The sequence below is a fragment of the Symphalangus syndactylus genome, chromosome 4 (genome assembly GCF_028878055.3).
Source record: "Symphalangus syndactylus isolate Jambi chromosome 4, NHGRI_mSymSyn1-v2.1_pri, whole genome shotgun sequence".
Taxonomy (NCBI): Eukaryota; Metazoa; Chordata; class Mammalia; order Primates; family Hylobatidae; genus Symphalangus; species Symphalangus syndactylus.
In genome coordinates this window covers 6,725,532-6,740,959 of record NC_072426.2, presented here as the reverse complement: position 1 = coordinate 6,740,959, position 15,428 = coordinate 6,725,532, and positions in this window count along the sequence as shown.

The following is a 15,428-nucleotide window of genomic DNA, read 5'->3' as shown; positions in this document are numbered from 1 at the left end:
AAATATAAACTACACAGAAGCATTGTATGAAACTTCTTTCTGTTCTGTGCATTCAACTATCAGAGTTCAACCTTACTTTTGATTGAGCCGTTCTGAAACACTCTTTCTGTAGAAACTGCCATTGGACATTCTGAGCGCTAAGAGGCCTATATTGGGAAAAAGAATGTCTACAAATAAAAACTACACAGAAGAATTGTGTGAAACTTCTTTCTGTTCTGTTTGTTCAACTAAAAGAGTTGAACCTTAGTTTTGATTGAGCCGTTCTGAAACACTCTTTCTGTAGAAAATGCAAGTGGAGATTCGGAGCGCTAAGAGGGTAATAGTGGAAAAAGGAATGTCTCCAAATATAAACTACACAGAATCATTCTTTGAAACTTCTTTCTGATCTGTGCATTCAGCTAACAGAGTTAAACCATACTTTTGATTGAGCAGATCTGAACACTCTTTCTGTAGAAAATGCAACTGGACATTTGGAGCGCTAAGAGAGTAGTAGTGGAAAAAGGAATATATTCAAATATAAACTACACAGAAGCATTCTGTGAAACTTCTTTCTGATCTGAGCATTCAGCTAACAGAGTTAAACCATACTTTTGATTGAGCAGTTTTGAAACACTCTGTCTGTAGAAAATGCAACTGGACATTCGTAGCGCTAAGTGGGTAATAGTGGAAAAAAGAATATGTTCAAATATAAACAACACAGAAGCATTGTATGAAACTTCTTTCTGTTCTGTGCATTCAACTAACAGAGTTGAACCTTACTTTTGATTGAGCCGTTCTGAAACACTCTTTCTGTAGAAACTGCAATTGGACCTTCTGAGCGCTAAGAGGCCTATATTGGGAAAAAGAATGTCTACAAATAAAAACTACACAGAAGAATTGTGTGAAACTTCTTTCTGTTCTGTTTGTTCAACTAAAAGAGTTGAACCTTAGTTTTGATTGAGCCGTTCTGAAACACTCTTTCTGTAGAAAATGCAAGTGGAGATTCGGAGCGCTAAGAGGGTAATAGTGGAAAAAGGAATGTCTCCAAATATAAACTACACAGAATCATTCTTTGAAACTTCTTTCTGATCTGTGCATTCAGCTAACAGAGTTAAACCATACTTTTGATTGAGCAGATCTGAACACTCTTTCTGTGGAAAATGCAACTGGACATTTGGAGCGCTAAGAAAGTAGTAGTGGAAAAAGGAATATATTCAAATATAAACTACAGAGAAGCATTCTGTGAAACTTCTTTCTGATCTGAGCATTCAGCTAACAGAGTTAAACCATACTTTTGATTGAGCAGTTTTGAAACACTCTGTCTGTAGAAAATGCAACTGGACATTCGTAGCGCTAAGTGGGTAATAGTGGAAAAAAGAATATGTTCAAATATAAACTACACAGAAGCATTGTATGAAACTTCTTTCTGTTCTGTGCATTCAACTAACAGAGTTGAACCTTACTTTTGATTGAGCCGTTCTGAAACACTCTTTCTGTAGAAACTGCAATTGGACCTTCTGAGCGCTAAGAGGCCTATATTGGGAAAAAGAATGTCTACAAATAAAAACTACACAGAAGAATTGTGTGAAACTTCTTTCTATTCTGTTTGTTCAACTAAAAGAGTTGAACCTTAGTTTTGATTGAGCCGTTCTGAAACACTCTTTCTGTAGAAAATGCAAGTGGAGATTCGGAGCGCTAAGAGGGTAATAGTGGAAAAAGGAATGTCTCCAAATATAAACTACACAGAATCATTCTGTGAAACTTCTTTCTGATCTGTGCATTCAGCTAACAGAGTTAAACCATACTTTTGATTGAGCAGATCTGAACACTCTTTCTGTAGAAAATGCAACTGGACATTTGGAGCGCTAAGAGAGTAGTAGTGGAAAAAGGAATATATTCAAATATAAACTACACAGAAGCATTCTGTGATACTTCTTTCTGATCTGAGCATTCAGCTAACAGAGTTAAACCATACTTTTGATTGAGCAGTTTTGAAACACTCTGTCTGTAGAAAATGCAACTGGACATTCGTAGCGCTAAGTGGGTAATAGTGGAAAAAAGAATATGTTCAAATATAAACTACACAGAAGCATTGTATGAAACTTCTTTCTGTTCTGTGCATTCAACTAACAGAGTTGAACCTTACATTTGATTGAGCCTTTCTGAAACACTCTTTCTGTAGAAACTGCAATTGGACATTCTGAGCGCTAAGAGGCCTCTATTGGGAAAAATAATATCTTCAAATAAAAACTACACAGAAGCATTGTGTGAAACTTATTTCTGATATGTTCATTAAGCTAACAGAGTTAAACCATACTTTTGATTGCGCAGTTCTTAACACTCTTTCTGTAGAAAATGCAAGTGGACATTCTGAGCGCTAAGAGGGTAATAGTGGAAAAAGGAATATATTCAAATATAAACTACACAGTAGCATTCTGTGAAAATTCTTTCTGTTCTGTGCATTCAACTAACAGAGTTGAACCTTACTTTTGATTGAGCCGTTCTGAAACACTCTTTCTGTACAAACTGCAATTGGGCATGCTAAGCGCTAAGAGGCCTACATTGGGAAAAAGAATATCTTCAAATAAAAACTACACAGATGCATTCTGTGAAACTTACTTCTGATCTGTAAATTCAGTTAACAGAGATAAAACATATTTTTGATTGAGCAGTTATGAAACACTCTTTTTGTAGAAAATGCAAGTGGAGATTCGGAGCGCTAAGAGGGTAATAGTGGAAAAAGGAATGTCTTCAAATATAAACTACACAGAATCATTCGGTGAAACTTCTTTCTGATCTGTGCATTCAGCTAACAGAGTTAAACCATACTTTTGATTGAGCAGATCTGAACACTCTTTCTGTAGAAAATGCAACTGGACATTTGGAGCGCTAAGAGCGTAGTAGTGGAAAAAGGAATATATTCAAATATAAACTACACAGAAGCATTCTGTGAAACTTCTTTCTGATCTGAGCATTCAGCTAACAGAGTTAAACCATACTTTGGATTGAGCAGTTTTGAAACACTCTGTCTGTAGAAAATGCAACTGGACATTCGTAGCGCTAAGTGGGTAATAGTGGAAAAAAGAATATGTTCAAATATAAACTACACAGAAGCATTGTATGAAACTTCTTTCTGTTCTGTGCATTCAACTAACAGAGTTCAACCTTACTTTTGATTGAGCCGTTCTGAAACACTCTTTCTGTAGAAACTGCCATTGGACATTCTGAGCGCTAAGAGGCCTATATTGGGAAAAAGAATGTCTACAAATAAAAACTACACAGAAGAATTGTGTGAAACTTCTTTCTGTTCTGTTTGTTCAACTAAAAGAGTTGAACCTTAGTTTTGATTGAGCCGTTCTGAAACACTCTTTCTGTAGAAAATGCAAGTGGAGATTCGGAGCGCTAAGAGGGTAATAGTGGAAAAAGGAATGTCTCCAAATATAAACTACACAGGATCATTCTTTGAAACTTCTTTCTGATCTGTGCATTCAGCTAACAGAGTTAAACCATACTTTTGATTGAGCAGATCTGAACACTCTTTCTGTAGAAAATGCAACTGGACATTTGGAGCGCTAAGAAAGTAGTAGTGGAAAAAGGAATATATTCAAATATAAACTACAGAGAAGCATTCTGTGAAACTTCTTTCTGATCTGAGCATTCAGCTAACAGAGTTAAACCATACTTTGGATTGAGCAGTTTTGAAACACTCTGTCTGTAGAAAATGCAACTGGACATTCGTAGCGCTAAGTGGGTAATAGTGGAAAAAAGAATATGTTCAAATATAAACTACACAGAAGCATTGTATGAAACTTCTTTCTGTTCTGTGCATTCAACTAACAGAGTTGAACCTTACTTTTGATTGAGCCGTTGTGAAACACTCTTTCTGTAGAAACTGCAATTGGACTTTCTGAGCGCTAAGAGGCCTATATTGGGAAAAAGAATGTCTACAAATAAAAACTACACAGAAGAATTGTGTGAAACTTCTTTCTGTTCTGTTTGTTCAACTAAAAGAGTTGAACCTTAGTTTTGATTGAGCCGTTCTGAAACACTCTTTCTGTAGAAAATGCAAGTGGAGATTCGGAGCGCTAAGAGGGTAATAGTGGAAAAAGGAATGTCTCCAAATATAAACTACACAGAATCATTCTTTGAAACTTCTTTCTGATCTGTGCATTCAGCTAACAGAGTTAAACCATACTTTTGATTGAGCAGATCTGAACACTCTTTCTGTAGAAAATGCAACTTTACATTTGGAGCGCTAAGAGAGTAGTAGTGGAAAAAGGAATATATTCAAATATAAACTACACAGAAGCATTCTGTGAAACTTTTTTCTGATCTGAGCATTCAGCTAACAGAGTTAAACCATACTTTTGATTGAGCAGTTTTGAAACACTCTGTCTGTAGAAAATGCAACTGGACAATCGTAGCGCTAAGTGGGTAATGGTGGAAAAAAGAATATGTTCAAATATAAACTACACAGAAGCATTGTATGAAACTTCTTTCTGTTCTGTGCATTCAACTAACAGAGTTGAACCTTACTTTTGATTGAGCCTTTCTGAAACACTCTTTCTGTAGAAACTGCAATTGGACATTCTGAGCGCTAAGAGGCCTCTATTGGGAAAAATAATATCTTCAAATAAAAACTACACAGAAGCATTGTGTGAAACTTATTCCTGATATGTTCATTAAGATAACAGAGTTAAACCATACTTTTGATTGCGCAGTTCTGAACACTCTTTCTGTAGAAAATGCAAGTGGACATTCGGAGCGCTAAGAGGGTAATAGTGGAAAAAGGAATATATTCAAATATAAACTACACAGAATCATTCTGTGAAACTTCTTTCTGATCTGTGCATTCAGCTAACAGAGTTAAACCATACTTTTGATTGAGCAGTTTTGAAACTCTCTGTCTGTAGAAAATGCAACTGGACATTCGTAGCGCTAAGTGGGTAATAGTGGAAAAAAGAATATGTTCAAATATAAACTACACAGAAGCATTGTATGAAACTTCTTTCTGTTCTGTGCATTCAACTAACAGAGTTGAACCTTACTTTTGATTGAGCCGTTCTGAAACACTCTTTCTGTAGAAACTGCAATTGGACCTTCTGAGCGCTAAGAGGCCTATATTGGGAAAAAGAATGTCTACAAATAAAAACTACACAGAAGAATTGTGTGAAACTTCTTTCTATTCTGTTTGTTCAACTAAAAGAGTTGAACCTTAGTTTTGATTGAGCCGTTCTGAAACACTCTTTCTGTAGAAAATGCAAGTGGAGATTCGGAGCGCTAAGAGGGTAATAGTGGAAAAAGGAATGTCTCCAAATATAAACTACACAGAATCATTCTGTGAAACTTCTTTCTGATCTGTGCATTCAGCTAACAGAGTTAAACCATACTTTTGATTGAGCAGATCTGAACACTCTTTCTGTAGAAAATGCAACTGGACATTTGGAGCGCTAAGAGAGTAGTAGTGGAAAAAGGAATATATTCAAATATAAACTACACAGAAGCATTCTGTGATACTTCTTTCTGATCTGAGCATTCAGCTAACAGAGTTAAACCATACTTTTGATTGAGCAGTTTTGAAACACTCTGTCTGTAGAAAATGCAACTGGACATTCGTAGCGCTAAGTGGGTAATAGTGGAAAAAAGAATATGTTCAAATATAAACTACACAGAAGCATTGTATGAAACTTCTTTCTGTTCTGTGCATTCAACTAACAGAGTTGAACCTTACATTTGATTGAGCCTTTCTGAAACACTCTTTCTGTAGAAACTGCAATTGGACATTCTGAGCGCTAAGAGGCCTCTATTGGGAAAAATAATATCTTCAAATAAAAACTACACAGAAGCATTGTGTGAAACTTATTTCTGATATGTTCATTAAGCTAACAGAGTTAAACCATACTTTTGATTGCGCAGTTCTTAACACTCTTTCTGTAGAAAATGCAAGTGGACATTCTGAGCGCTAAGAGGGTAATAGTGGAAAAAGGAATATATTCAAATATAAACTACACAGTAGCATTCTGTGAAAATTCTTTCTGTTCTGTGCATTCAACTAACAGAGTTGAACCTTACTTTTGATTGAGCCGTTCTGAAACACTCTTTCTGTACAAACTGCAATTGGGCATGCTAAGCGCTAAGAGGCCTACATTGGGAAAAAGAATATCTTCAAATAAAAACTACACAGATGCATTCTGTGAAACTTACTTCTGATCTGTAAATTCAGTTAACAGAGATAAAACATATTTTTGATTGAGCAGTTATGAAACACTCTTTTTGTAGAAAATGCAAGTGGAGATTCGGAGCGCTAAGAGGGTAATAGTGGAAAAAGGAATGTCTTCAAATATAAACTACACAGAATCATTCGGTGAAACTTCTTTCTGATCTGTGCATTCAGCTAACAGAGTTAAACCATACTTTTGATTGAGCAGATCTGAACACTCTTTCTGTAGAAAATGCAACTGGACATTTGGAGCGCTAAGAGCGTAGTAGTGGAAAAAGGAATATATTCAAATATAAACTACACAGAAGCATTCTGTGAAACTTCTTTCTGATCTGAGCATTCAGCTAACAGAGTTAAACCATACTTTGGATTGAGCAGTTTTGAAACACTCTGTCTGTAGAAAATGCAACTGGACATTCGTAGCGCTAAGTGGGTAATAGTGGAAAAAAGAATATGTTCAAATATAAACTACACAGAAGCATTGTATGAAACTTCTTTCTGTTCTGTGCATTCAACTAACAGAGTTCAACCTTACTTTTGATTGAGCCGTTCTGAAACACTCTTTCTGTAGAAACTGCCATTGGACATTCTGAGCGCTAAGAGGCCTATATTGGGAAAAAGAATGTCTACAAATAAAAACTACACAGAAGAATTGTGTGAAACTTCTTTCTGTTCTGTTTGTTCAACTAAAAGAGTTGAACCTTAGTTTTGATTGAGCCGTTCTGAAACACTCTTTCTGTAGAAAATGCAAGTGGAGATTCGGAGCGCTAAGAGGGTAATAGTGGAAAAAGGAATGTCTCCAAATATAAACTACACAGAATCATTCTTTGAAACTTCTTTCTGATCTGTGCATTCAGCTAACAGAGTTAAACCATACTTTTGATTGAGCAGATCTGAACACTCTTTCTGTAGAAAATGCAACTGGACATTTGGAGCGCTAAGAGAGTAGTAGTGGAAAAAGGAATATATTCAAATATAAACTACACAGAAGCATTCTGTGAAACTTCTTTCTGATCTGAGCATTCAGCTAACAGAGTTAAACCATACTTTTGATTGAGCAGTTTTGAAACACTCTGTCTGTAGAAAATGCAACTGGACATTCGTAGCGCTAAGTGGGTAATAGTGGAAAAAAGAATATGTTCAAATATAAACAACACAGAAGCATTGTATGAAACTTCTTTCTGTTCTGTGCATTCAACTAACAGAGTTGAACCTTACTTTTGATTGAGCCGTTCTGAAACACTCTTTCTGTAGAAACTGCAATTGGACCTTCTGAGCGCTAAGAGGCCTATATTGGGAAAAAGAATGTCTACAAATAAAAACTACACAGAAGAATTGTGTGAAACTTCTTTCTGTTCTGTTTGTTCAACTAAAAGAGTTGAACCTTAGTTTTGATTGAGCCGTTCTGAAACACTCTTTCTGTAGAAAATGCAAGTGGAGATTCGGAGCGCTAAGAGGGTAATAGTGGAAAAAGGAATGTCTCCAAATATAAACTACACAGAATCATTCTTTGAAACTTCTTTCTGATCTGTGCATTCAGCTAACAGAGTTAAACCATACTTTTGATTGAGCAGATCTGAACACTCTTTCTGTGGAAAATGCAACTGGACATTTGGAGCGCTAAGAAAGTAGTAGTGGAAAAAGGAATATATTCAAATATAAACTACAGAGAAGCATTCTGTGAAACTTCTTTCTGATCTGAGCATTCAGCTAACAGAGTTAAACCATACTTTGGATTGAGCAGTTTTGAAACACTCTGTCTGTAGAAAATGCAACTGGACATTCGTAGCGCTAAGTGGGTAATAGTGGAAAAAAGAATATGTTCAAATATAAACTACACAGAAGCATTGTATGAAACTTCTTTCTGTTCTGTGCATTCAACTAACAGAGTTGAACCTTACTTTTGATTGAGCCGTTCTGAAACACTCTTTCTGTAGAAACTGCAATTGGACTTTCTGAGCGCTAAGAGGCCTATATTGGGAAAAAGAATGTCTACAAATAAAAACTACACAGAAGAATTGTGTGAAACTTCTTTCTGTTCTGTTTGTTCAACTAAAAGAGTTGAACCTTAGTTTTGATTGAGCCGTTCTGAAACACTCTTTCTGTAGAAAATGCAAGTGGAGATTCGGAGCGCTAAGAGGGTAATAGTGGAAAAAGGAATGTCTCCAAATATAAACTACACAGAATCATTCTTTGAAACTTCTTTCTGATCTGTGCATTCAGCTAACAGAGTTAAACCATACTTTTGATTGAGCAGATCTGAACACTCTTTCTGTAGAAAATGCAACTTTACATTTGGAGCGCTAAGAGAGTAGTAGTGGAAAAAGGAATATATTCAAATATAAACTACACAGAAGCATTCTGTGAAACTTTTTTCTGATCTGAGCATTCAGCTAACAGAGTTAAACCATACTTTTGATTGAGCAGTTTTGAAACACTCTGTCTGTAGAAAATGCAACTGGACAATCGTAGCGCTAAGTGGGTAATGGTGGAAAAAAGAATATGTTCAAATATAAACTACACAGAAGCATTGTATGAAACTTCTTTCTGTTCTGTGCATTCAACTAACAGAGTTGAACCTTACTTTTGATTGAGCCTTTCTGAAACACTCTTTCTGTAGAAACTGCAATTGGACATTCTGAGCGCTAAGAGGCCTCTATTGGGAAAAATAATATCTTCAAATAAAAACTACACAGAAGCATTGTGTGAAACTTATTCCTGATATGTTCATTAAGATAACAGAGTTAAACCATACTTTTGATTGCGCAGTTCTGAACACTCTTTCTGTAGAAAATGCAAGTGGACATTCGGAGCGCTAAGAGGGTAATAGTGGAAAAAGGAATATATTCAAATATAAACTACACAGAATCATTCTGTGAAACTTCTTTCTGATCTGTGCATTCAGCTAACAGAGTTAAACCATACTTTTGATTGAGCAGTTTTGAAACACTCTGTCTGTAGAAAATGCAACTGGACATTCGTAGCGCTAAGTGGGTAATAGTGGAAAAAAGAATATGTTCAAATATAAACTACACAGAAGCATTGTATGAAACTTCTTTCTGTTCTGTGCATTCAACTAACAGAGTTGAACCTTACTTTTGATTGAGCCGTTCTGAAACACTCTTTCTGTAGAAACTGCAATTGGACCTTCTGAGCGCTAAGAGGCCTCTATTGGGAAAAATAATATCTTCAAATAAAAACTACACAGAAGCATTGTGTGAAACTTATTTCTGATATGTTCATTAAGCTAACAGAGTTAAACCATACTTTTGATTGCGCAGTTCTTAACACTCTTTCTGTAGAAAATGCAAGTGGACATTCTGAGCGCTAAGAGGGTAATAGTGGAAAAAGGAATATATTCAAATATAAACTACACAGTAGCATTCTGTGAAAATTCTTTCTGTTCTGTGCATTCAACTAACAGAGTTGAACCTTACTTTTGATTGAGCCGTTCTGAAACACTCTTTCTGTACAAACTGCAATTGGGCATGCTAAGCGCTAAGAGGCCTACATTGGGAAAAAGAATATCTTCAAATAAAAACTACACAGATGCATTCTGTGAAACTTACTTCTGATCTGTAAATTCAGTTAACAGAGATAAAACATATTTTTGATTGAGCAGTTATGAAACACTCTTTTTGTAGAAAATGCAAGTGGAGATTCGGAGCGCTAAGAGGGTAATAGTGGAAAAAGGAATGTCTTCAAATATAAACTACACAGAATCATTCGGTGAAACTTCTTTCTGATCTGTGCATTCAGCTAACAGAGTTAAACCATACTTTTGATTGAGCAGATCTGAACACTCTTTCTGTAGAAAATGCAACTGGACATTTGGAGCGCTAAGAGCGTAGTAGTGGAAAAAGGAATATATTCAAATATAAAACACAGAAGCATTCTGTGAAACTTCTTTCTGATCTGAGCATTCAGCTAACAGAGTTAAACCATACTTTGGATTGAGCAGTTTTGAAACACTCTGTCTGTAGAAAATGCAACTGGACATTCGTAGCGCTAAGTGGGTAATAGTGGAAAAAAGAATATGTTCAAATATAAACTACACAGAAGCATTGTATGAAACTTCTTTCTGTTCTGTGCATTCAACTAACAGAGTTCAACCTTACTTTTGATTGAGCCGTTCTGAAACACTCTTTCTGTAGAAACTGCCATTGGACATTCTGAGCGCTAAGAGGCCTATATTGGGAAAAAGAATGTCTACAAATAAAAACTACACAGAAGAATTGTGTGAAACTTCTTTCTGTTCTGTTTGTTCAACTAAAAGAGTTGAACCTTAGTTTTGATTCAGCCGTTCTGAAACACTCTTTCTGTAGAAAATGCAAGTGGAGATTCGGAGCGCTAAGAGGGTAATAGTGGAAAAAGGAATGTCTCCAAATATAAACTACACAGAATCATTCTTTGAAACTTCTTTCTGATCTGTGCATTCAGCTAACAGAGTTAAACCATACTTTTGATTGAGCAGATCTGAACACTCTTTCTGTAGAAAATGCAACTGGACATTTGGAGCGCTAAGAGAGTAGTAGTGGAAAAAGGAATATATTCAAATATAAACTACACAGAAGCATTCTGTGAAACTTCTTTCTGATCTGAGCATTCAGCTAACAGAGTTAAACCATACTTTTGATTGAGCAGTTTTGAAACACTCTGTCTGTAGAAAATGCAACTGGACATTCGTAGCGCTAAGTGGGTAATAGTGGAAAAAAGAATATGTTCAAATATAAACAACACAGAAGCATTGTATGAAACTTCTTTCTGTTCTGTGCATTCAACTAACAGAGTTGAACCTTACTTTTGATTGAGCCGTTCTGAAACACTCTTTCTGTAGAAACTGCAATTGGACCTTCTGAGCGCTAAGAGGCCTATATTGGGAAAAAGAATGTCTACAAATAAAAACTACACAGAAGAATTGTGTGAAACTTCTTTCTGTTCTGTTTGTTCAACTAAAAGAGTTGAACCTTAGTTTTGATTGAGCCGTTCTGAAACACTCTTTCTGTAGAAAATGCAAGTGGAGATTCGGAGCGCTAAGAGGGTAATAGTGGAAAAAGGAATGTCTCCAAATATAAACTACACAGAATCATTCTTTGAAACTTCTTTCTGATCTGTGCATTCAGCTAACAGAGTTAAACCATACTTTTGATTGAGCAGATCTGAACACTCTTTCTGTAGAAAATGCAACTGGACATTTGGAGCGCTAAGAAAGTAGTAGTGGAAAAAGGAATATATTCAAATATAAACTACAGAGAAGCATTCTGTGAAACTTCTTTCTGATCTGAGCATTCAGCTAACAGAGTTAAACCATACTTTGGATTGAGCAGTTTTGAAACACTCTGTCTGTAGAAAATGCAACTGGACATTCGTAGCGCTAAGTGGGTAATAGTGGAAAAAAGAATATGTTCAAATATAAACTACACAGAAGCATTGTATGAAACTTCTTTCTGTTCTGTGCATTCAACTAACAGAGTTGAACCTTACTTTTGATTGAGCCGTTCTGAAACACTCTTTCTGTAGAAACTGCAATTGGACTTTCTGAGCGCTAAGAGGCCTATATTGGGAAAAAGAATGTCTACAAATAAAAACTACACAGAAGAATTGTGTGAAACTTCTTTCTGTTCTGTTTGTTCAACTAAAAGAGTTGAACCTTAGTTTTGATTGAGCCGTTCTGAAACACTCTTTCTGTAGAAAATGCAAGTGGAGATTCGGAGCGCTAAGAGGGTAATAGTGGAAAAAGGAATGTCTCCAAATATAAACTACACAGAATCATTCTTTGAAACTTCTTTCTGATCTGTGCATTCAGCTAACAGAGTTAAACCATACTTTTGATTGAGCAGATCTGAACACTCTTTCTGTAGAAAATGCAACTTTACATTTGGAGCGCTAAGAGAGTAGTAGTGGAAAAAGGAATATATTCAAATATAAACTACACAGAAGCATTCTGTGAAACTTCTTTCTGATCTGAGCATTCAGCTAACAGAGTTAAACCATACTTTTGATTGAGCAGTTTTGAAACACTCTGTCTGTAGAAAATGCAAATGGACATTCGTAGCGCTAAGTGGGTAATAGTGGAAAAAAGAATATGTTCAAATATAAACTACACAGAAGCATTGTATGAAACTTCTTTCTGTTCTGTGCATTCAACTAACAGATTTGAACCTTACTTTTGATTGAGCCGTTCTGAAACACTCTTTCTGTAGAAACTGCAATTGGACCTTCTGAGCGCTAAGAGGCCTATATTGGGAAAAAGAATGTCTACAAATAAAACCTACACAGAAGAATTGTGTGAAACTTCTTTCTATTCTGTTTGTTCAACTAAAAGAGTTGAACCTTAGTTTTGATTGAGCCGTTCTGAAACACTCTTTCTGTAGAAAATGCAAGTGGAGATTCGGAGCGCTAAGAGGGTAATAGTGGAAAAAGGAATGTCTCCAAATATAAACTACACAGAATCATTCTGTGAAACTTCTTTCTGATCTGTGCATTCAGCTAACAGAGTTAAACCATACTTTTGATTGAGCAGATCTGAACACTCTTTCTGTAGAAAATGCAACTGGACTTTTGGAGCGCTAAGAGAGTAGTAGTGGAAAAAGGAATATATTCAAATATAAACTACACAGAAGCATTCTGTGAAACTTCTTTCTGATCTGAGCATTCAGCTAACAGAGTTAAACCATACTTTTGATTGAGCAGTTTTGAAACACTCTGTCTGTAGAAAATGCAACTGGACGTTCGTAGCGCTAAGTGGGTAATAGTGGAAAAAAGAATATGTTCAAATATAAACTACACAGAAGCATTGTATGAAACTTCTTTCTGTTCTGTGCATTCAACTAACAGAGTTGAACCTTACTTTTGATTGAGCCTTTCTGAAACACTCTTTCTGTAGAAACTGCAATTGGACATTCTGAGCGCTAAGAGGCCTCTATTGGGAAAAATAATATCTTCAAATAAAAACTACACAGAAGCATTGTGTGAAACTTATTTCTGATATGTTCATTAAGCTAACAGAGTTAAACCATACTTTTGATTGCGCAGTTCTTAACACTCTTTCTGTAGAAAATGCAAGTGGACATTCTGAGCGCTAAGAGGGTAATAGTGGAAAAAGGAATATATTCAAATATAAACTACACAGTAGCATTCTGTGAAAATTCTTTCTGTTCTGTGCATTCAACTAACAGAGTTGAACCTTACTTTTGATTGAGCCTTTCTGAAACACTCTTTCTGTACAAACTGCAATTGGGCATGCTAAGCGCTAAGAGGCCTACATTGGGAAAAAGAATATATTCAAATAAAAACTACACAGATGCATTCTGTGAAACTTACTTCTGATCTGTAAATTCAGTTAACAGAGATAAAACATATTTTTGATTGAGCAGTTATGAAACACTCTTTTTGTAGAAAATGCAAGTGGAGATTCGGAGCGCTAAGAGGGTAATAGTGGAAAAAGGAATGTCTTCAAATATAAACTACACAGAATCATTCGGTGAAACTTCTTTCTGATCTGTGCATTCAGCTAACAGAGTTAAACCATACTTTTGATTGAGCAGATCTGAACACTCTTTCTGTAGAAAATGCAACTGGACATTTGGAGCGCTAAGAGCGTAGTAGTGGAAAAAGCAATATATTCAAATATAAACTACACAGAAGCATTCTGTGAAACTTCTTTCTGATCTGAGCATTCAGCTAACAGAGTTAAACCATACTTTGGATTGAGCAGTTTTGAAACACTCTGTCTGTAGAAAATGCAACTGGACATTCGTAGCGCTAAGTGGGTAATAGTGGAAAAAAGAATATGTTCAAATATAAACAACACAGAAGCATTGTATGAAACTTCTTTCTGTTCTGTGCATTCAACTAACAGAGTTGAACCTTACTTTTGATTGAGCCGTTCTGAAACACTCTTTCTGTAGAAACTGCAATTGGACCTTCTGAGCGCTAAGAGGCCTATATTGGGAAAAAGAATGTCTACAAATAAAAACTACACAGAAGAATTGTGTGAAACTTCTTTCTGTTCTGTTTGTTCAACTAAAAGAGTTGAACCTTAGTTTTGATTGAGCCGTTCTGAAACACTCTTTCTGTAGAAAATGCAAGTGGAGATTCGGAGCGCTAAGAGGGTAATAGTGGAAAAAGGAATGTCTCCAAATATAAACTACACAGAATCATTCTTTGAAACTTCTTTCTGATCTGTGCATTCAGCTAACAGAGTTAAACCATACTTTTGATTGAGCAGATCTGAACACTCTTTCTGTAGAAAATGCAACTGGACATTTGGAGCGCTAAGAAAGTAGTAGTGGAAAAAGGAATATATTCAAATATAAACTACAGAGAAGCATTCTGTGAAACTTCTTTCTGATCTGAGCATTCAGCTAACAGAGTTAAACCATACTTTGGATTGAGCAGTTTTGAAACACTCTGTCTGTAGAAAATGCAACTGGACATTCGTAGCGCTAAGTGGGTAATAGTGGAAAAAAGAATATGTTCAAATATAAACTACACAGAAGCATTGTATGAAACTTCTTTCTGTTCTGTGCATTCAACTAACAGAGTTGAACCTTACTTTTGATTGAGCCGTTCTGAAACACTCTTTCTGTAGAAACTGCAATTGGACCTTCTGAGCGCTAAGAGGCCTATATTGGGAAAAAGAATGTCTACAAATAAAAACTACACAGAAGAATTGTGTGAAACTTCTTTCTGTTCTGTTTGTTCAACTAAAAGAGTTGAACCTTAGTTTTGATTGAGCCGTTCTGAAACACTCTTTCTGTAGAAAATGCAAGTGGAGATTCGGAGCGCTAAGAGGGTAATAGTGGAAAAAGGAATGTCTCCAAATATAAACTACACAGAATCATTCTGTGAAACTTCTTTCTGATCTGTGCATTCAGCTAACAGAGTTAAACCATAATTTTGATTGAGCAGATCTGAACACTCATTCTGTAGAAAATGCAACTGGACATTTGGAGCGCTAAGAGAGTAGTAGTGGAAAAAGGAATATATTCAAATATAAACTACACAGCAGCATTCTGTGAAACTTCTTTCTGATCTGAGCATTCAGCTAACAGAGTTAAACCATACTTTTGATTGAGCAGTTTTGAAACACTCTGTCTGTAGAAAATGCAACTGGACATTCGTAGCGCTAAGTGGGTAATAGTGGAAGAAAGAATATGTTCAAATATAAACTACACAGAAGCATTGTATGAAACTTCTTTCTGTTCTGTGCATTCAACTAACAGAT